Source organism: Triturus cristatus, chromosome 7, assembly GCF_964204655.1.
Source record: "Triturus cristatus chromosome 7, aTriCri1.1, whole genome shotgun sequence".
NCBI lineage: Eukaryota > Metazoa > Chordata > Amphibia > Caudata > Salamandridae > Triturus > Triturus cristatus.
Window position 1 is genome coordinate 258282231 of NC_140590.1, and position 23280 is coordinate 258305510.

At 47.5% G+C, this 23280-nt stretch overlaps 1 protein-coding gene across 1 annotated transcript in view; it reads left to right on the forward strand.

Annotated features, from left to right (window-relative positions):
* Nucleotides 1–23280, forward strand: part of PRRG2 (proline rich and Gla domain 2) — a 267782-nt gene that overhangs the window by 176363 nt on the left and 68139 nt on the right. The window lies entirely within an intron of this gene.

Below are 23280 nucleotides of genomic sequence, written 5' to 3' on the forward strand. Positions count from 1 at the left end.
CAATCTGGGTGTATGGTTTGAGGAGAACCTAACCTTTGCAACCCAGATTAAGAAGTTGGCGGGTTCCTGCTTTGGCATTTTAAAAACGCTGAGGAAGTGTCTTCCCTCTTCTTCCAAAGGCTACAAAGGAAACCGTGGTTCGGGCTCTGATCCTCTCTCGCCTGGACTACGCTAATGCGCTGTATGTCGGGACCCCTGACTATCTGTTGAACAAGCTCCAGGTAGTGCAGAACTCAGCGGCCCGCCTCCTTTTGGATCTCCCCAGAAGGAGTAGTGTGCGCCTCCATCTGCGCTACCTGCATTGGCTTCCTATGGAGGCGCGGATTAAATTTAAAATCCTGTTGATCGCCCATAGTGCCCTGTGTGGCCGGGGGCCCAGTTATCTACAAAAGAGGTTCTCCTTTTATGTCCCTGCGAGACAGCTGCGTGCGTTCCTCCTCCCAATTACTGGCTCAGATCCCCCGGTTCTTACGTCAAAGGCTTGGTGGATGCGCCCTTGTCCGGAAAGCCGCTATGGCGTGGAATGCATTACCTTTAGCTCTTCGCAACATCCAAGATTCCCGAACCTTTAAGAAAAAGCTGAAAACCTTCTTGTTTTAAAACTCTTGCATATGATCCTCTCAGGTTTCGCGCCGGGACACTCTTTGGAGTAGCCGAGCGTGCTACAAATGCATATAACAATAACACAGGCAGAATTGGAAAAATCATTATTCTAAAAATGAATCAAATAAAAGTTAAAAGGGCTCGAATTGTAGTTAATGTGCAGGGCTTGAAAAGCAGAGCTGCTCAAGTGAATCACTGCCACTTTTGAGATACGATTCAACTGAAACCAAATTGAGGGTCCTTTCCGCTCTCACGTGTATGGATGGCACAGCAGAGCTGGAGTAACATTCAAAAACATCACATGTGGATGGGAAAGTAGCACATGTCTCCTGATACGCAATAATATCGTAATCCGCTCAAACCCCTCTGTAATAGTGATGTTGCTGCTTGGCTAATAGGTTTGTTGGTGAGGTTGATCACCGTGGGGTCCCCTATTTTTATTTGTTCCAGGATCTGGTTCTCATTCTGTCTTCTTGCCAAGCCTCCTCTCTTTCCCCGCCTTGGCACCTGTGGTGGGAGTGCGTCTTTTTTGCTCCCGGTTCCCCTTCTTTATTCATAAAACCTCTCTTAAAAAAGGGTTGTCCCTACCTCCAGTCCCCTCATGTTCACTCTCGCTGGTCACCGGCGTGTCCAGTGAAGTGGAACTGGAGCTAATCGATGTATCTGGCTCTTGAGTCTCGGTTTGTTGTTTAAGGATAAGGTGGTCATATTTTTTTGCAAAGGTGAATAACCTGCCATTGTTTTAATGCTCTTCGTCCCTTTTCCAAGATGGCAGACGTCTGGAGCAGGTACAGTCCTACAACTATTTCCGCTCCCAGGCCTATATAAGCCTGTGTTTTCCTGCAGACCGTTAGGTCTCCAGCATACACCCCGGAAGGAGCTCTGTTCATCACAGAGGTAAGCACCAATAACTAAATGTTCTCCTGCCATTAGCGGTACAGTGCCAATTACGCTAAATATAAGCATCTGCGTTTTGGGGCATCTTTTAAATACTCACCGCGGGATCTGTCTACTCTACTCGCTTGTTCGGACACATTCCTCTGATCCCTTTTATTAGGTAATGGTCCTGTATTAATACCGGCAAGGATATGGCTGCCGGTTACTTTCTTTAACACAACCTGCATCGTGTGGGTGCAGTGCACCACGGATTTTATTTATTCATGCCTGAATAAACTTGCACTATTACTAAATCCTCGTTAAAGGTACATGGGACCACATTACCATATTCTCAAAGTATATAGAACATGCCCCTGCCATTTTTCCTTTGGGTGTATTCTTGTATGTAATTAGGCCGTTTTCCTTTATTTACCCATCCTCAGGGATTCCTCATTGAAAAACACATCCAGGATACATATACTGTGAATAGGAGGTATTATTTCTGGACACAAGATATGTGCTGTCTTCACTGTGTGTCTAACATTGGACCATATTGAATCCCATTCAGGACGGAAATACAACCAGATTTAAGGTTGGTTTCCCGGTCATATTTGGTCTCCGTAGCACGATAAACTTGCTTTTACAGAGCTTGTATACTTGGCATCATTTTTCTTTCTTTTTTACCCGTTTCTTTTCCCCCAGGATTTACAAGCATTGAGTATAGGTATTTTGTTTCTTATAACATACCTTCGGGAACCAGGCAACATTAAGAGGGTGTCGTTATGTTAAATTCACCTTAGAAAAGTCACTGTTGACTGTTTAGGCTCATATGTCACAACTGGACTCACGAGGAACAAGCATGCCTTAACTCTGGACAAGTTTATTTTAAGAGTTATAAAAAAAATGTTTTTAAAACACTAGTTTGTCACTAAACAACCAAGTGACACGTTTAAGACCGCATGGGTTTCCACAGGCTCGAGTAGGCATCACGAGCCGATCCTTCAAAGTTAGTCTGTCACAACGGAAAACTGACATTGGATGCTGTTGTTGCATACCTTTCATTCCCAATTCTGTACTATTGTTTGTTTCTTAGTCCTGAAGAAGTCGCTTCGCACAACCGTAAGCGAAATGAAACACATGTTGTGAACAAACTGAAGCGCATGTTCCAGCAAAGCCTCAAGCTTTAGTCACACTGTTATTGTTATAATTGATACACTGTTAGCGTGTGCAGGGGACTTTTGTTCTGTAGTAGGGGATCTCTGTGTATAGTCATAATCTAGTGAATTGTCCCGCCCATGTGCGCGGACCCCGGAGCAATAAAAATAATCTCTTAAATTGTCAAGTCATGCAGACCTGCATCCACACTTAAGAGAGAATTTCAAAGACAGATAATGCAGCCTATATCCACAGGCTACACTGTCCAGTACTTCAACTAGAAAGAGTTCCACCAGCAACCACCAACAGCACTGCCTGTCCAGCTTTTTCCATAGAGAAAGAAACCTGCCTCTTCCAGCAAAAGCCTCTGGAATGATGGAGAGGAAGGAAAGGACAAGCCCCATAGGCTGCCATTATGTGGCTCAGAACAGGATACTGTGCCTTTAAGAAAACTTTCCAGAACTTTTCCAGTATCCCAGAATGCACAGCAGGTCCCTTTTACTTTCAGTTCTTTTTTCCGGCTCCTGCTAGCAGGACCCTGGAGCATTGAGCTCTCCCTTTTCAAGGGTTATTTGTTGCTTTTCAAGTGATTTAGTGTTAGTAAAGTCCTTTCCTTCTGGTGTTGTCAGCATGCCTGGCTTGTTCGACAGGTGTCCTGATTGTGAAAGGAAAAAGGCTAAGTCAGACCCACACAGGGTGTGCATAGTCTGCCTTCCCCAGTCCCACGTGCCGGAAGAGTGTGAGATCTGTCGCTCTTTTTCAGCCAGGACCCTGAGAGAGAGAATGAAGATCAGGCTCCAGGTCCCGGAGGACAGAAGGCTGAAGGCACGAGGTGGGTCTGGAGGGGCTGATTCTGCCCATGCTGAGGCCTCTGGGGGGCTCCCCAGGGGCAGGAAGACCAGCAAGCGTCCCCACTCCCCGTCGACGTAGAGGGCGTCGGCGGCGTCGAGGGGGGATGACTACGGTCTGTTCGCCATCTCCCCAGGGCTCTGGGGAGAAGCGGCATCGACATCGATGGAGCTGAACAGGCCACCGTCGACGACATCGGCATCTTCTGCGACGACGCCGTCGAGCCATCGGCGTCGAGATCAGGCCCGGCGTCGGCGCTCGCCGTCAAGGGGAGATCGCTGTCGGCGAAGAGAAGAAGGTCGCCGTCGAGGAGCTCCTCGACGTCGCGAGCCAGCCGACACCCGGCGTCGAGGCGGCGGTCGCCGTCACGAAGATCGCCGTCACGAAGATCGACGTCACGAAGATCGCCGTGGAGGCGGTCACCGTCGAGAAGAACGACGTCGAGGAGGCGGCAGACGTCGAGACGGCGCAGGGGGAGCCCTGACGCCAGGAGTAAGAGGGGAACGGAGTTGCCGGGATCGGTGTACTCCGTGGTGTATACACTTTCTCGGATCCCTACGCCATCGCCTCCTCCGCCACCACCAGTCCTCCTCCTCCACCACCACCGCCTCCACCTCCTCCTCCACGGTCTATACCGCCTCGCACTCCGTTGGGGCCTCCTGCAGTTCCACCACGGTCTGTCTCCCTGCCCAGGTATACGACTCCACTGCAGGGCACGCCGAGGCCGCGACGCCCACGGTCGCCGGGCCCGGCTAGACCGGCGGACAGGCCGAAGCCGAGGAGGTCTCGCTCCCGCTCCGTCAGGAGGAGAAGGTCGCGGAGCCGTGGGCGGTCGTCGTCAACATCAGGACGGCGCCATAGGAGGCATAGGTCCAGGTCGCGCACACGGTCCTCGGCCAGGGATTTCTCACCGACGCTGTCAGACTCACCGGGGACTAGGGTGTCTCCTGTGGACGATCTAGTCTCCTTCCAGCAGGTGCTGCTGAGGGGGGCAGCCAAGTTGGGAATCACGGTGACGGTACCGACACCCACGACGTCCGTGATATTCGATACTCTACACAAAAAACACCTGTCTCGCCCCCTGCGGCCTCTAGTGCCGGGACTGGTGGAACCCGTGTTGGAGTTGTTCCTCACTCCCGCGGTGACGAAATCCGCCCCCTCTCGGCTCCTGAAAAAGTATCGGGCCCCGGACTCGGACCCTGCTTTCTTAAGGATGGACCCGAAGCCGGACTCTGTCATCGTGACGGCGGCGAGGAGACAGCATGCGACCGCACCTTAATCGACGGTTTCCGCCGGACCAGGACAGCCGCTGGCTGGACTCGGCGGGCAGGAAGGTGTGTGGGACCGCGTCTACCACCATGAAGGCGGCGAGTGCGGGGGCGCCGTTGGGGCGCTACGACCGGGCCCTGTGGGAGTCCCTTCAACAGTATGCGGACCTGCTGCCTCGGGACAGGAAGGAGGACTTCCTGGAAACGGTGCGAGAGGGTATGCTGGTTTCGAACCAGGTCATCAGTGCGGCAGCGGATGTCTCCTTGTTGGCGGCGCACGCCTACTGTCATGGCGTCCACCAAAGGCGTCACTCTTGGCTGTGCCTGACGTCGCTCAAGCCAGAGACTCAGCACAGAGTGGCCAACCTGCCCTTCTCGGGGGAAACCCTGTTTGGTAAACATGCGGATGACGAGATGGCCCGCATGAAGGCGGAGACCCTGACGGCTGTCGGGTTGGAGAAGGCCGAGCAGAAGAAGCGCGCGTTCCAGCGGCGGTTCGGGTCTACGGGCAGAGGGCGTGGGCAGGGTTCGGGACAGCAGCAGCACCAACAGCAGCAGTTCCGGAAACCCTTCCAGAAACGCCAGAAGGGTAGAGGAGGCCAGCAGGCCGCTACTACTACCAAGGGCCCGGCCGGGTCTCGACCCCCTACTACAGAACTGGAGTTACAGAAAAGAAACTACTCCTTCTGTTTTATGAGTGAATATCCACACGTTGGGGAGGAGGGTGGCTCTCCTTACCCTTATGCACCGCAATCCTCACTCAGTACTAGAGTAGACTTACCTGTGTATTGCCCAGGAGCGCCAATACCCTATAGAACCACCTACCAAGCAGTTTCATAAGAAGGTTGTGAGAAAACGAGGCTTGGAGCACTCCATGCGTTACAGCCTTTGTAGAGATGCTCCTGATTGGAGGGGGCTGGTCAGACATCAAAGAGGTCACACAAAATAAGCAAACAGTGCTGCAATAGACCCCAATAATAGCAAAATCGCATTATAAAAAGTGGAAAAGATGAAAACATAATTGAACAAAATGAATGAAAATGCCAGCCATGTTGGTAAAATGCTGGCCAGGTAGCAACCCTAGATGCCTGGTCCCCTCCCATGGGCCTTGCAGTCATAGTTCAGCACCTTGAGGCCCAAGGAAACAGACCGGTTAGTGAGCCAGCCCACATCACATTCAAAATCAGTTGCATCATCTACAAAGACGACATGACTGTGGCTCCCCTGCCGACTTGGATGCTTGGTTCTCCATCTCCTTTCAAACAGAAGATGAAATGCAAAAAAAAAGGCATGGCCATCCGGGCAGCCCCAACCCAGTTCCAATATAAAAAACTGCTAAATATTTATCTTTTTAAAGAGCACTACATCGTGAGGCAGCAACAGTTCACAAACCCATCTTATCACATATTGACAGGGTCTTTGGCTTTAACAATGTACTTCTGCCTGCCACCTTTCGGCAAGGTTTGTCCTATGTAAATATCACACAGATGCATATACCAATTCACTAATCTGGACACATTTGTTAACATTTGATTAAAAATATGAGTTTTGAAGAGATCTAGGCCACACATTTCCACCCAGTGTGACTAATGTAATGTATTTCCACTTAACTGAAATTCAAAAAACACAGGATCTTATTTTTATTAGGGTTCTTTATGCTTTTTTTTGTTCCATTTTACTGCTAGCCACGCAGGGAAAATTGTTTCTTACAAAGTCGTTTCAAGGTGCAAGAGGACTAGAATTGACGGCACTTGCTGTGATGTAATTTCCTGGGTTGTCAGACGTTGCATGTAAATTACAGGGGCCCCACAAATTCTAGAACTGCCTCTTCTGTCACCAAAAACTTTGTCAGAGAGCATTCAATGCCACCTTGACTTTAAAGCGTTAATAAAGAATTGAATGAAGCCAACATTTGACGCTATCCCTCGTATTCCCATGGCATTCTGCTTCATAAGCCACTGGTACAAGCCTCAGCCCTGATGAGGAGCACATACTCTGTGCCACGCGCACAACCCCAAAACTCCGACCACTAGAGTACCCCCCAGGGCCGGCCTTGGGCATGGGCGAGCTGGGCTCAGGCCCGGGGTGACAGCATTCGTCTAACTCTCACTCGGGTCCCGTTAAAGGCTTTGTAATCAGTCCTACATATACAGTCGCGGCCGGCGTGGCTCGCTGGTGGCGCACAAGGGGTGACCTAACCTCGAGGCTGGGTCCCGTGTCTTCTCTGCTCCTGCCTCTGACAGGAAGCAGGCAGCCAGGCTCCCTCCTCTAAGCCTATCACAACGCTGCAATGCAATATTGCAATTGGTCTAGCCAGGGGCTGGAGAGGTGGGCATGTGCTCCATGCAGGCTGTAATGCAGCCGGCATGGAGAACAGGGAAGTGCGCAAGACTGGTTTGGGTGGCCAGAGAGGGCTGACCAAACAGTCATTTAACGCTTAGGAATGGGCAAACCACCCTCCCCTGCCATGCTTGGAGAGCAGAGCAGGCCTGCCCCCTCCCCCCCACCCGCTCCTGTATCAATTACCTCATGTTCCGCAGTATAATTATTAGCGCCCTATCTATCCCATCTTCCTCATACCTCCTGCCGACACACTGCGACTGCCCCAACAACAAACGCCAATGGATGTGTCCTTGTGTAATGTAACTGTTGCTCACGTAAAGCGCTTGAAGTAATCCCGATGGCGGAATCCACGGTGTGCGCGCACGAGAAGGTTGAGCGTGCACTGGAGGCGCTTGCAGTGTAGAGTTGTGACGATCGTTGGAACGGCATATCAGTTTAAAGGAAATGAGACCTACCCGTTCTTTTGAAGAAACGTAGAAATTGAAAGAAAATGCCCCAAATAACGATAAAAGCTCTGGAATTGCACGGAAGTAGGCGTGTGCCAGGAACGAGCACAGCGGCAGAATGGATTTTCACCTTAAGTATTGCAGGTGCGACGTAGAGTCCAGCAGAAGTAAGGGCCACAAAGTAGAAGTAGAACAAAGGAGGACCCAGAGTGTCCAAGCTGTGGGTTCATGAGGTTGTCATCTCATCGCCAAATTATTGAAGAATCGCGATGGAAGCAGGACGAATTGTAGAGTCGCTGCTTTATTAAGACCACCCTGTGCGCCGCCTTACAACATAGCAAGCTGCAGCAACCAGTGACTGCCCCAACACAACAACTCTATACATACACGGAGTACTAAGGGCTGTTCTGAATCTCCAGGGGGCATATTATCAAGCACGGCGTTAAAATTATCGCCGGGTTAGCGGCAGAAAACTACCGCTAAAGCGGCGATAATGGGCTTGATAATATGCCGCCGAGAATTCCAATAGATGCCCATGTTGACACCAGAGCCTGGGCTTATATGGGAATTAACAAGGGCATATTATCAAGCCCATTATCGCCCCTTTAGCGGCTGGAAAACTGCCGCTAAAGCGGCGATAATTTTAACCCCGTTTTTTGATAATATGCCCCTTAATTCCTAAGAATCAGAACACCTCCAACAGGACTTGAATACATATGAAGTAGGAGAATTAGAAATGTCCAACTCTACGTCAGAAACGCACACATTTCCCACTAGAGGGCGCTCTGCGATCACAAATGAAGGTTACCCCATCGTTGCCCGAAATGGATCTTTCACCGTCGGCGGTGGCCTTTCAATAGAGCTCATTTACCTTTAGTTGTTGTGCCCCAAAGAGCTCTTCCCCTGGTCGGGTTAAGTGGATAGTAACCAATCTTCCAGTTCCATCCACTGCACGGATGAAGAGAAGGTGTTGGCTGCAGGTAGGGCCGGCCCTAAGTTGGGTTGACCCGTACAACGCCCGTGGCGGAAAGAAACTAAGCATTTTTTTTTGTTTGTTTGTTATAATGTGCAGCTTTTTTTTTTTTTATACAGCGCGAACTCGACCCGAAGGTATTGGAGCGCTGTAGTAATAGGGTTTAACTCTTGTAAAACGCGAGCCGACCGCTTCTATGTTTATTATGAGCAGGCTATGTGACCCGAACTTGGCCCACGGACATTAGATCACTTTACACGAGCTCCCACTTACATTAAAGAACGTAAGGTTTTGGTTTCTACTTCAAAAAGACACGAAGATTAAGTAAGGCCGAGAATCGCGGAATGTTGAGCCGACGTCCAGAAGTCTTATGGCTTCCGGGCATAATAGTGCCACACAAAAAAACAAGCATTGGCAAAGCCAAATAGTCTATGCGAGAGCTACTGGCTTTGTCAGTATTTTATTTAGCAAAGTGGTACAGCTGCACTGCAGCTGTGCCTGTGCATACAACATGTCTGAAAAGTTAAGAAAAATAAGTGCCATGACTGGGTCAGTGCTTCAGATCGCTTTTCTTGGGTTAATTTCAGCAGTGCTGCACAGCAGCTGTACAACATGCTAAAACTTGACAAAGCCTGTGAGCGACTGCATATTCCCTGCACAGTGGTGTAGACGTTTAACATTTATGTGGGACCACTGGCGGAGAGTGTAGAGAGACATGAGGTGTCAATTGTATCTTATGCTGATGACACGCAGCTTATTGTGCTGCTATCACAGGACAAGGACCAAGCAGCGGCACGTTTCTCCGCTTGCCTAAAAGAGGTAGCCCACTGGATGTCCAATCACTGCCTCAAGCTAAACGGAAATAAAACTAGGGTGTTGATTGTTGGTAAGATGCTACCGTGTGGTGGCCTGACTCTTTAGGCCAACTACCGACCCCTAAAGCTGAAGTGAAGAACTTGCATCCTACTAAAGAAAGGCCCAAGATACCTTCTACCTCTGATTACTAAATACGTACCAAGACGTATCCTGATATCACTAGACAAGGTCCTGGTGACGGTAACAAGAGTTTTTAGAGCTAGAATGGGGGAACGCTCTTTCAGGTACAGAGCGGCAAAAATTTGGAATAGCCTACTGTCTGATCTAAGAAGAGAGCCATGCGAAAGGAGATTTCGCAAGCTACTAAAGACCTGGCTATTTGTACAACCATAGCATGGATAGACTTAGTCTAAAACCTCATAGAGCGGCCTTGCTTGCAGGTAACAGCTGCAACTCCCGGAGGGGTGGATGGGGTTGCAAAGTCTAGCGTTTTTGCACATTTCCAAAGCACTGTCTTTCTCGGATGCCCTGGTTTGACTGCAGGAGGGATCGTAGGTTGCTGGAGGGAGGGGGGCTTGTTTTTGTGGCCGGAATGTGTGAAGATGGACAAAGGAGAGGGCAGTGAAGAAGAGACCTGGGACTGAGCAGAAAGCAAGCACCAATCCCCTATGTTCTGTGGTGGCACCAATCCCCTATGTTCTGTGGTGTAATCTAGGGGGTCTCCAGTCGTGGTGTAATCTAGGGGGTCTCCAGTCATGTTTTATGCACCTGGCAGCGCGTGCCTTTCATTGGCATAGTGACCTTACGCACACATTTACTAGTCTGGTGCAAATGACCTGTGGGCAGGGGGACATTTCTGGTAAAAAATGGTGGGACTTGCAGAGCGATGTGCCCTGCAGCTACTGGGGAGATGTGAAGCCGTTGCAATCCCTCACTCGTTGAGAAGCATCAGTACAAGTGTCCGCTTTCCAAAGCCTCAAGAGGGGCGATTGCATTTTTAAAAGTGGATGACGCAATACTTTTTATTCTGTTGGCGGGACCAACTACAGTATCTTATGACAGGCAGAGAAAAATTGTGCACATTAATATAGAAAACACGAGCACAAGGGAGATGGCATGCTACTTTATAATGGCAATTTAAACATCTGTCAATAGACCGGGGAAAGAGGAGTTCCATGCTCGGTGGTAGTGCAGACCCCCTTTTCAGGGCTCGTCCCAGAAGACCATGTTAACACAGAAGCCTTTAAATGTAGTAATCGGGGTCTATGATGTGCAACAGCTACATCGAGCCAAGTGATCCACAGAGTGGGCCACGCGAAGCCCGCTGCCGCAGCTGAGGCTAGGAGTCATCGTCATCTCACTTTAAATGCCAAGTCCACTGCCCAGGCGCAGCTCCCTGTGCTCATCATAGCCGGGGACACTAGGTGAAATGACCAGACCCAGCACATCCCATGATTCGAACAATAGTCGTTGCCCAGCGACAGCACATGCACGACCTAACAATCAGCACAAGTAAATGAAGCAATGTAGTTTAAAAAAAGACCTGACTGCAGTGGTCGAGGTGCTTTGAACAAAAGTATGTGAACTGTGAAGCTGTGTGCAATAAGTGGCAGGGTGAGTGAGCACATGTGCTGCTGGTCAAGGGCGTAGCTAAAAGACGCATCTTAAATGCAAAATAAATGCAAGTTAAGTTAATTAGTGGCAATTGCACCGTCGTACGTTAGGAAACCTCTATTAGTTAATGTACTGCAGAGATCTATGCCTGTAACCCGAGAGCCACAGAATTGAATCCTGTTTGGTGCAATGGAGAAAAAGTGACTTGTGTATGTGTATTGATACGAGGTCTCAGTCATTATTTTAAACTTGGATTACACACAGTATAAAAAAGGCTGCTCCAAAATGTACAAAAAAGGTTTAAGATAAAAAGTGCTTCCAAAATCTAGATTTCAGTATTAGCCAGACTGTACATAGTGCAGTTTTTTTTATAACTACCCTTTAAAATCTCGCACTTCACGGTTCAGCTAGTAGCTCCCTTAAAATACTTCTCAAAAATAATCTGTGTCATCAGGAAGCGTAAAAAGGTTCCATCATTTAAAGACAATACTGGCTTCCAAGCACCCTTGGCATTTGAAGATTAACCAGTTTTGCACATTTACATTTCTTTCAGGCAAGCAGGCACCCTGGCAAGAAGACTTGTTTAGCTATCTGCTTCTCCTTCGGTATCATTTCACTGCAGACTCCCTGCCTTACATTTCAGCTCAAGAGTTTTAACTCTCAGAATTAATCGTCCTGCGACGGTTGAATTTTCAGAAAAGTAGGAGAACTGTTTTTCTTAAATTACGAACGTAAGGGCACATCGTGTGCCTCAGCTACCGCCCACTTTGACCACTGCGTGAAAGGCCTGCATACAGCATTCAAATTCCTGAATCCGCTTTGATTGCGAAAATGGTGGGTGCCCATAATATAGAGTTGGGGGTGATTTATTATTTGTTCAAGTGGGAAGGGAAATTGCTCTCTTTTGAGTTATGACTTCAATATTCATTTAAAAAGTGTTTTTTCTTTTATATTAAATGTAAATATTTTATGAGGTGTTTTGTACTTGTTTAGCCCAGATGATTGAACATATTTGTACTGCATTTGTTTTAAATATGCGTTTTTTGAGGGAAAAAGTATAGCCTAAACATTTTTGTGGGTATAAAAGCATAAACTCCTGATGGGGTCACCCATGACCTGAGCCCACAACCCAACATATGTCAACTAGTAGAAAAACACTCCAAAAATGTGCAGGCCTCATCACTGTGCTGATCACATTCCGGGTTAAAGACACAAAACAACCATAGGCTAACCATAAAAATGAAAACTGAGAACGCAAATGGACTAAAGAAAATTCGAAAATTGACAGAATCATTCCCAGATTTTTACTTACGTTTGTTCTTATGAATGCCTTAAAAAAATAATGCTTCGTGTTTGGATCACGCTCTGAAGGGTAAACCACTGACCTAGAGAAAGCCATTCTCTTCTGCTTGAGTCCCACAGGTTAAAGTATTGGGATAATTTCTTCCTTCCTACAATATTTGTAATATCACAATTCGCAAATTTGATTGTTGAATTAAGAGTGGCTGATTATTGCCCAAAAAGGGGGAGATGACGGTCTTTGCATTCCACAATGATGCAGTGCTGTTTTTGTTTTGCACGTACCACCTCTGTCGCAGTTGTATATACATCTCAAATGTCCCAAGATCTGATGACTCCCGATGCCACTTTTGAATGGGCCGATGCCACTTTTGAATGGGCCAAGGCCAAGATTTGATTTTTGAGTAGCACTCTGGGTTCATGGCATTGAGCTTTTGGTACATTGGTAAATGCTGTATTTTGTTTATTTCAAGTCAGTTGATTATGCTACCATGGACGTTCTAAAGTTTCTCTGTACCAGTTCCAGCTTCCTTTTAGGCCTCATTTTAAAGTTTGGACAAGTCAGATTTTTTTTTGAATAGATTGCGGACGTGTCCTTTCTTCTTTGTTATTAGTCATCACTTTGAGTTGGTTTGTGGTTGGCATTTCTGTCCTGGCCATCTCCTTTATACCACTACACTCCCTCCCCCCTGTCCAATCTAGATTTTCTCTCTTTGGGTGGGTTCATTGGTTGCATGCATGCGGAGCAACGGGCATCATCAAAAGTGCATTTAAAGAGCAAGGTGGGAAATTCAAGTCCGCAAAAACAAGCACCTTTTGGGAAGACATTGGGTGGATGTGTAACACAAGAAGTCAAATACTGTGTAGGCATGTAGAGTAACTTTCTCCTTGCAAGTCATGGGGACGGGCAGGGGTTTTGTGTACTGGCTGGCTAGGTCCTTGTGAGCACATACTCCACCCTCGCATGCAGCCCAGTGTGCTGACTGGGAAGGAGACCTTACCGACCCTGTCCTGACAGGGAATGGCCCGCAATTTTGGAAGGCCCCACTCACATACCGCGCAACACGATGTTCTGCCTGATACAATTCTTCATAATATACAGGGACTTCCTCACACCTGCCAAAATCAAGCAATATTTTTGCCAAACTGACCTGTCCCAGATGCGCCCTGGTGGCGGCAGACATACTTTATATGCTGTGGTCTTGTCCCTCTTTACTCATTTACTGGCAAGGTGTTTCGGCCCAGCTGATGGCATGCACGGCACGACCCAACTTGCAGACTTAGGAGGTGTGTATATTGGGTTTGATCTCTAGGGCTTAGAACACCGAGCAACCTCCAGGATCCTCGATCTGGGCTTCTTGATGGCTAAATGTCTGATCACGAGTCAGTGGAAAACCCCGGTACCCCCATCACTTGAGGCATGAACACAGTCCTTCCTGGTGTGGGCGCAGGCGAAGTGGGTGGTATTGCAGAGGGAGGATGCTATGGGATTTCACAAATATTTGTTAGCTCCTAGCTGGGATGTGATGTTGTCTGATCTTAGAACGCTTTTGCGCGGAGAGGGTTCATGAGGCTCCTGGGGACACCATAGGGGATGAAATACTTGTACCACGGCCAGTGATCTGTCACTCAGGTAAGCCTTCTCTCCTCAGAACCTGTCTGGATTTTGCTTACTCCTAGCACACTATTGTCACAATGCTGTATTCTGCTGGATGGTGGGGGGGTGGGGCTGTAGTGATTTGAAGGTACTGACTTTTCAACCTTTGTGGCGCTTGTCTGACCTCTTTTATGCTTTGCATGGCTAAATATCCAGTTGACCGTTGATATGTGAAAGTCATTTGTTGTTCCCAGAATCACTTGACTGCCTGTCCCCCACACTTGTTGGAAGCTGAATTTGGCAAATCTGTAATAACACTTGCTTAGTTTTCTCTGACTATACTTGGGACTGCGATTCCACTTTGCTTTGTTGCAGATATTGTGGACTAATTATAATTAACTTGAACTAAAATAAAAAGATACAAATAAAAAAAAAAATTGAAAAATAACTTTCTCCTAGTGTAAAAATATGTTCGAGGCATATGAGCTGCAGATCACACACTAAGCATAGATCGCCATCTGGTGTTGGGCCCGGATGTTTGCACTTGTTTTTGTCTTGGAAAAGTCTTTGGAAATCACAAGATAGGTGACTCCTCCTTCGGATGATAGTGCGCATGGACATCGGCTCCATCTTCAGATTATTTTTTTCCGCCATCGGGCTTGGATGTGTTTCTCGCGCTCCAGTTCGGAACCGTCACCGATTCCACTCTCGACGTGTAATCCTTCACCCTTCTCCGGTATTGTTTTCGATTGCGATCCCTAGTTGTCGCGCATCTCTTCAACATCGAAGTCCTCGATTCCGGTCGTCGACTAAGGCCTTCGGGCCTACCTGGGCCTTAGTATCTGGCTCATGGAAAGGACACCATTCAAGAAATGTCCTCAATGTGGGTCGAAATTTCCCCACACCGATCTGCATGAGGTGTGCAACCTCTGCTTGTCTCCGGAGCACGAGGCCAGAGACTGTGCAGCCTGTGCCTCTTTCCGCTCGAAGAAGACCATTCGAGATCGTCGAGCCAGGAGAACCATGGCTCGCTCGTCGTTGCCCATTCCCGATGACATCTTCCAGGAGGGCGTCGATGTACCTGAACAGGAGCGGATCGAAGAAGGCCCCGTCAGCGCCTCCAAAGCCGATGACTCAGACATAGAGGACATCACTCCTGTGCAGCGGGTCGTAAGTAAAGACGTCGACCCCCGACTCCCTCCCTGCACCATCGAAAAAGGCTTGGTTCACACCTTCACCTTCGGGCCCAGGTGCACACCGAGAGACTGCTTCCCATGCCCCGCCCTCGGGCCCGGCAAAGAAGCCTACTAAGCCTTCAGGCGACTCGGGCTCGAGTCAGTCTACCATCGGTACCGAGCAGTCACCGGCACCGAAAAATAAACTGTCCTCCTCCTCCATGCCGATCGCTGCCTCCACATCCAGGTACTCGGCACCAAAATCTACAGGCACCGCCCCATCGACTCTGAAAAAACACTCGGAGCCGAGCAAAAAGCCGATCCCCCCCAAAGCTTCGGATTCACGCCCTTCGGAGCCGAGAAAGGCCTCGGATCCGAAAAAACACCCGGTTCCAAAAGCGGCCACAGAGACTGTAAAACATCAGTTCTAAGCCAAAGGATCACAAAACCGTTCCAGAGTCTGTGCCACGCAAGTCTTACGAACCGAAGCGGTTGGCGCTGAAAGACCAACCTCCATCAGAAGAGCTATTTAATCCAGACCCTAAAAAGAAAACTCTTCTAAAAGCCCCTAAAACTGGTCAGCTAACATTAAGTACAAAGAAGAGACCATTGGATACGCCTGTACCGGCTCCACCACCTAAAAAATGGGACATTGCCACATCTCCCCTCAGGGTCCCTTCTCCACCACCTCATACCTCACCTCCACCCCACCACACCATTCTCCTACACCATCTCCTCCACCAATGGATGATGATGATGATGATGATGATGACACCTTTGATGACACTGGAAGGGGTGCGGATGATGAGCCACTAGGGGATCCACCTTTATTCCCCTGACCCTAGGGACGATTATAGTACGCCAGATGTCCTTAATGTTTCACCGGATGACATCTATCCCTCCAGGCCTTCCCCTCTGGAGGACACAATGGGTTTTCATCAGCTTCTACACAGAGCTGCCCAATACCACGGGGTTGACTTAAATACTGACCTTGTGGAAGAGTATTTCCTTATGGACACCTTTGATAACCCACAAAGGTCTACCACTATTCTGCCCATGCTAAAAGGAGTTACCAAGCATGCACCTGAGGTATTTAAAGATCCTGTCAGGGCTAGGGTCATTAACCCCAGGCTCGAGGAAAAAATACAAGGCTACCCCAGCAGACCCAGTGTACATTAAGGGCCCTGTACCACTAGACTCCCTTGTAGTCTCCAATGCTAGAAAGAGGGCCATCTCTCAAACATCAGGGGACGCTCCACCCCCGATAAAGAGTCCAAACTCTTAGACGCCTCTGGCTAAAAAAACGCTTCACAGGCAGCTAACATATGGCGTATCGCCAACACTCACGCACTATTAGCTAGGTACGATAGGGCACATTACGACCAACTTGAAACCCTATTGCAACACCTCCCGGACAAATATAAGTACAAAGCCAATCACCTTATACAAGAGGGGAAACTCATCACCAACACCTCTATTCGTTGCGCGCTGGACGTGGCAGATACCGCCTCCAGAGCTGTCAACACAAGTGTTCTCCTGCACAGACATGCCTGGCTACGCATTTCCGGTTTCAAACCTGAAGTACAAAGTTCCATCTTAAACCAACCATTCGATCAGAAACATTTATTTGGCCCTAATGTTGATTCATCCCTTGAAAAGATGAAGGACACAGACCCAGCTAAATCAATGGGAGCCTTGCAATTGCAAGCTCCCAGATGTTCCTTTCGTCGTCCCTCTTACAAGGGCACTTCCAGAGGCTACTCCTTTGACAACCCCTCCACCTCTTATAAGACTCCCACCCAGTCTACATTCACCAGAGGTTACCAGAGAGGAGGCTACAGAGGCAACAATAACAAAGGTAGAGGCAAGACCAATAACATCCGCTCTGCCTCCACCCCTACCCAATGACTTCCCACCGTGCCCCCGGCCCATTCCACTCCAGTCAGGAGTAGATTACAACAGTTCCTGTCTGTTTGGACCAACATCACCACAGACAGGTGGGTGAGACAAATCATTCAAACTGGCTACTGCCCAGAACTCACCTCTACCCCCCCCCCCCCCCCCAAACATACCACCCAAACAGCGCCCAATGTCATTGGAACATTTATCACTGCTCAAACAGGAAGTAATCTCCCTCCTACAAAAGAGTGCAATAGAACCAGTGCCCCTGCACCAACAAAACACAGGAGTTTACTCTGTATTTTCTCATACCAAAAAAGGACGGCTCTCTGAGACCTATTCTGGACCTCAGATCCCTAAACCTCTACATACAGTCAGACCATTTCCACATGGTCACACTTCAGCAGGTCCTCCCCTTCATTCACAAGGCAACTTCCTTGCCACTCTAGATCTCAAAGACGCCTACTTCCATATTCCCATTTACACATCTCATAGGAAATATTTCAGTTTCGTAGTGGACACTACCAATTCACAGTGCTCCCTTTCGGAGTCACCACAGCACCCTGGGTATTCACCAAGTGCCTGGCGGTAGTGGCAGCTCATCTAAGAAGACAGCACATTCATGTATTCCCATATCTAAACGACTGGCTCATAAAAGCCAGCTCATACAGTCAGTGTGTACACCACACTCACGCCACTATTCAACTACTCCACGACTTGGGGTTCACAGTAAACCACGCAGTCTCCTCTACAACCGTCCCACATACAACAGTACCTAGGGGCCACAATAGACACCTCAAAAGCGCTTGCTTATCCCAGTCCAGCCAGGATAGCAAGCATGCAAGCCCTCATAACCAAATTTCAGCCTCTACACTCTCTTCCGGCTCGAGTGTTCATGCAACTCATAGGGATGATGGCCTCTTGCATATTCATAGTGCCTCATGCAAGACTCCAGATGTGTCCTCTCCAAGAGTGCCTAGCACGACAATGGAACCAGGCTCAAGGTGAGATAACAGATCTGGTGTTGGTAGACGGTCACACTCACCGCTCTCTGCAGTGGTGGAACACCAAAACCTTTCCAAGGGGCGACCGTTCCTAGAGCCAGTTCCACAAATTGTCCTGACAGCGGACGCATCGCTCTCTGGCTGGGGAGCTCATCTTTTACATCTCACCATGCAGGGAAGGTGGACTCCTCAACAGAAATTACTCCACATCAACCACCTGGAGTTACTAGCCATATTCCTAGCCCTAAAGGCATTCCAAAAGCAAATATCAGGCAAAGCTGTCCTAGTCCACACGGACAACATGACAGCCATGTACTACATTTAGCAACAAGGCGGGACTCATTCTCTACAGCTCACTCATCTAGCACAGAGCATATGGAGATGGGCTGTACCGACTAACATTTTTCTCCTAGCCCAACATGTCCTGGGAGTCCAAAACAACATAGCCGATCTGTTAATCTGTCAAACGCAACAGATTCACGAGTGGGAACTTCATCCGCAAGTTCTTCAACCATTTTTTTGAAATATGGGGCCAACCACACATAGACCTCTTCGCCACGCACGAAAACGCCAAATGCCCAAGCTTCGCCGCCAGATTCCCCTACCCATTGTCCAAAGGCAATGCAATATGGATGAATTGGTCAGGCAGATTTGCGTATGCTTTTCCGCCTCTCCCACTCATTCCATTCGTGGTGCGAAAGCTACAGCAACACTCCCTCACTCTCATCCTAGTTGCTCTAACTTGGGCCAGACAACCGTGTTACTGGAACTCTCTGTGGTTCCGCACCAAAAACTGCACCTCTCCCCATGCCTCTAAACCCAGAACCGTGGAGAGATCAGACACCCGGACCCAGCTCAGCTCAACCTTGTGATCTGGCTCCTGAGGTCTTAGAATTTGGTTACTTTAATCTTCCCCCTGACTGTATGAACGTTATTAAGGAGGCTAGACGTCCCTCCACTAGGGCCTGCTATGCAGCCAAGTGGAAAAGATTTGTTATATATTGTCATAACAACACCATCAATCCTCTAGATGTGTCTATCCAACACATCATAGGTTACCTACTACATCTCCAAAGGTGTAACTTGGCTTATACATCCATTAGGTTGCACCTCGCTGCCATAGCGGCCTATTTACAAAATAGGCAACACTTATCACTTTTCAGGGTGCCTACCATCAAAGCATTTATCGAAGGCCTCATAAGAATAATTCCTCCCAGAGTACCACCCTCACCTGTGTGGAATTTAAACATAGTTCTCACAAGACTAATGGGTCCTCCATTTGAACCTCTACAAATGTGAGCTACAGTTGTTAACATGGAAGGTTGCTTTTTTAGTGGCCATCACTTCTCTTAGAAGAGTTAGTGAGCTCCAAGCACTAACCATTCAGGAACCTTTCTTACAAATACATCATAATAAGGTTGTTCTACGAACTAATCCTAAATTCCTACCTAAAGTTATTTCTCCCTTCCACCTCAGTCTGTAGCGTTGCCAGTGTTCTTCTCGCAACCACAAACCGTTGCAGAAATCTCTTCACACTCTGGATGTCAAAAGAGCACTGCTTTATTACATTGAGAGAATAAAACCTTTTCACAAAACCGCTTTTCGTATCCTTCTCACCACCACATAAAGGCAACCCCATATCAACATCTGGGATAGCAAGGTGGATTGTCAAATGCATACAGATTTGCTATCACAAAGCAAAAACTAACATTGTCAGTTCCCCCTAAAGCCCACTCTACCCGAAAGATAGGGGCTTCAATGGCATTTTTAGGGAACATTCCCTTACATGACATCTGCAAAGCAGCTACGTGGACTACACTTCACACATTCACAAATCAGTATTGTGTAGCTGTGCAAACAAAACAGCAAGCTAGTGTGGGCCAGGCTGTACGTACTCAAAACATTATTTCAAACTACTGCCATGGATACTGGTGGTCGCCGCTAAGGCGTACTGCTATACAATCTGCTTAGTGTGTGATCTGCAGCTCGTATGCCTCGAACGGAAAATGCTACATACCAGTATGCATCTGTTCTTGGCATGTACAGCAGCAGATCCACACACGCCCACCCACCTCCCCGGCTACCTTTATCTGTTTCAGTATTATCCTATTTAGATGCAGCATACATGGGCATCTTTTCTGTTTCTCACAAAACTCCATCATTTCCCTGCTGGCGAAAAACAATCTGAAGATGGAGCCAATCAATGCCCATGCGCACTATCCTCCAAAGAAGGAGTCGCCTATCTCGTGACTTCCAAAGACTTTTTCAAGACAAAAACAAGTGCAAACATCCGGGCCCAACACCAGATGGCGATCTATGCTTAGTGTGTGGATCTGCACCTCTACATGCCAAGAACAGATGCATACTGGTAAATAGCATTTTCATTTAGGGTGCCTACACCTACAGCCCTAGTGGCTGAGGGGATGCCCTATTGAAGTATGCACAGACGCAGAAGGAATTCGGTTTGATGTGCCACAGACACTGCTGCGCTCTACTTTCCAATAACCTCATTGGTTACATAACTGCTGTTCTACACTGCAGCACATTGGTGTCATGCATAGCTGGTATCAGAAACAACAGGTAGGGTAGAGATGATTATAGGTGTGGGGGGTGGACGACCAAGACTTCAGTGGTGCCTAGGAGAGTGTGAAAGCCCAAGCGATGGGCGAGGTGAAAATAATTGAAAGATCCTACTCCCTTTTGGAGGTAAAACGGACCATACGCAATATTTTTAGTGACTGACCACTCAAAATGTTTGTACATTGAGGGTGAAGTACTGTCCTCAATCTTGAAACATTCTGTAAGTGTGATTCCAGGGTTTGACATCAACCGTACACCTGATGGTAGAGCTGGCTAAAGGTACATGGTCTTGCATGTCAATTTATGATCTCTCTCTAACTTTACTTTAGATGATGTAAACAATAAATATGTTTACGGTATCTAAGAGAAATTTGACAAAATTGAATACTTAACTTGTATGCTATGTGTTGCGGAGTGTGTGTTTTTAAAAAAGATTTTATTAGTTTTGTAAACTAATTAGCTTTGTTCAGCAAATGATCTCCGTAGTTGTATTCATTCCATAAGAGAAAGTCCGTAATGTTGATTACATTCACATAACATTACAAGAAGGTTTAGTTTCTGTTGGCATTCAATAATGCAACACATGTGGGTGAAGTGCATCATGAAATGGTACGCTCTGAATATGCCGTAGACGACATGTGTAATGAAAAGGCAGCGTTTTAAATCTCCATGTGTGTCCCCCATCTTAATGAAATTCAGCCTTCTCTGAAATGAATATGTTTTTAGAGAAAGACTATTGTACATGCATTTGATTTATTTTTCCTCCGGTTGCTCAGTAGCCTATGTAGCAACTTTTATCTTATTGATTTCCATCTAGGTTAGGGACTTTCTATCAAGAAATAATGTGAAAAGTCCTGGGTGCCAGAGTAGCCTCTATATGTATTCATGAGGCACATCCCACCTTGTTTCATACTATTCTGAGATAAAATGTGTCTTGCTGACCAGGTTGTAGAATTTGTAATCTGGTATAGCAGTCCATCCCTCCTCAACACAGCATGTGGTAACCATGTATTCCCAGCTTACCGCTAGCTTTACTCTTTCCTCTCATGTGAGTCACTAGAGCCCTAAAGTACCTCAAGCAGCATGAGTGGAATGTGACAAAATATTATAGGGATGTTTGCCCTATGATGGAGAGCAGGTGTTACCTACAGTCTTTTGTTTTTAAAATTCAAAATGCAGCTACATAACCATTGCATTTGTATGTCTTAACATACAAATATTTCACCATCCCCAAAGAGGAGGCCTTGATCATTCAATAGAGCTGCTACTTGTCACAATTTATTAGTCCGTTTAAATGCTCCCCTAATAAATGTATATCCCTAACCATCAGCAGAACATTGATGTCTGAATTCTTGGCATTAAACGTGCATAATCAAAGCGCTAAGAATCCTGGTATCCGTGATTTCTTTTTTACCATTCACAGCATGCTTGGTGTCTTACACAAACCTAAACTGCTGGAGGATAAATGTTTGAGAAGCACACTAGGTCTTACTATAGCAAGGTGATTTGGGTACTCAATTATTTAACGGTTTGTAGAGCGCTGCTTATCAACCGTGAGGGTATACAGGTGCTGGGGGGTAACTGCTGCTGGGAGCTGTCAGTCGAACATCCAGGTTTTTAGGCCAAATCTGAACTTCTGTAGGGTGGATGCAGTCCAGAGGTGGAGTGGAAAGCCATTCCAGGTCTTGGCAGCCATGTAGGAGACGGTGCAGTTGCCGCTTCTGCTTTTGTGGAAACTGGGCGTGTGAGCGAGAGAGAATGAGGTGGAGCGTAGTTGTCTGCTGGGTTGGTGGAAGTTCAGTCTGTGGTTGAGGTAGGCTAGTCCTTTGTTGTGCACGGCCTTGTAGACGTGGGTCAGCAGTTTGAATTGGCACCTTGTTTGGACGGGGAGCCAGTGGAGCCCTTTGAGGTTGGGGGTGATGTGGGCTCTTCTGGGAGGTCGAGGATGAGCCTGGCTGCAGCATTTTGGATGGTTTGCAGTCTGCTCAGTAGTTGTGAGGTGATTCCCATGCCAAAGTTGTTACCGTAGTCCAAGCGGCTGGTGATGAATACTTGGGTGGACTCTGTTCGAAGCTTGCCTGTTAGTCATGAACATTTTCAGCAAAAATGTCTTTACTTTTTTTTTTCCTCAAAAGTTTTTTATTTTTATTGGTGGCTTCTAAATAAAACAGTACGTACAATACTTCAAATGAGGGACATACGAAATAGGCATACGAAAATAAACAATAAGAATAAGACAATTAAATAGCAAGCAGATGTCACTGTTAAACAGATTGATATGGCGGTAGATCACAGATTAAACACTTGTAGTATCAGAGTATTACCGCACAGGCGATAAAGACTGTTATCGAAGCCATGAGAAGTATCCAAATAATCAGCAGGGAGAGCCCAAGCACATAGTACAGACCACTTAGGAATCTGCCACAACTAATGGCACTAGAGCGCTGACCTATGTTAGGAGAAGCGAACATTAGTGTAAGTAGACTGTGGGTGGGTTTAGTTTATTACAATTGGTGTGGTTCATGGTGGTTTGTGTGAGCTAATGTAGAGATCAAGAGTGTCCCCCATATATCTGGTGGAAGATTTCCACGGTGAGTTCTGGAGAGTTATATTATCAGCCCCTCGTAGGTAAGTGACCCAGTTCAGCCAGCAATTAAAGGAAGCTTTGCGTGTGTCCTTCCAATTGCTGAGTACGATCTTGACCGCTGCTATTAGAAGTAGGTCTAGGAGCGCCCTATCCTTTTCATTGAGTGATTCAGCTCTGAGGAAACCGAATGCTAGTG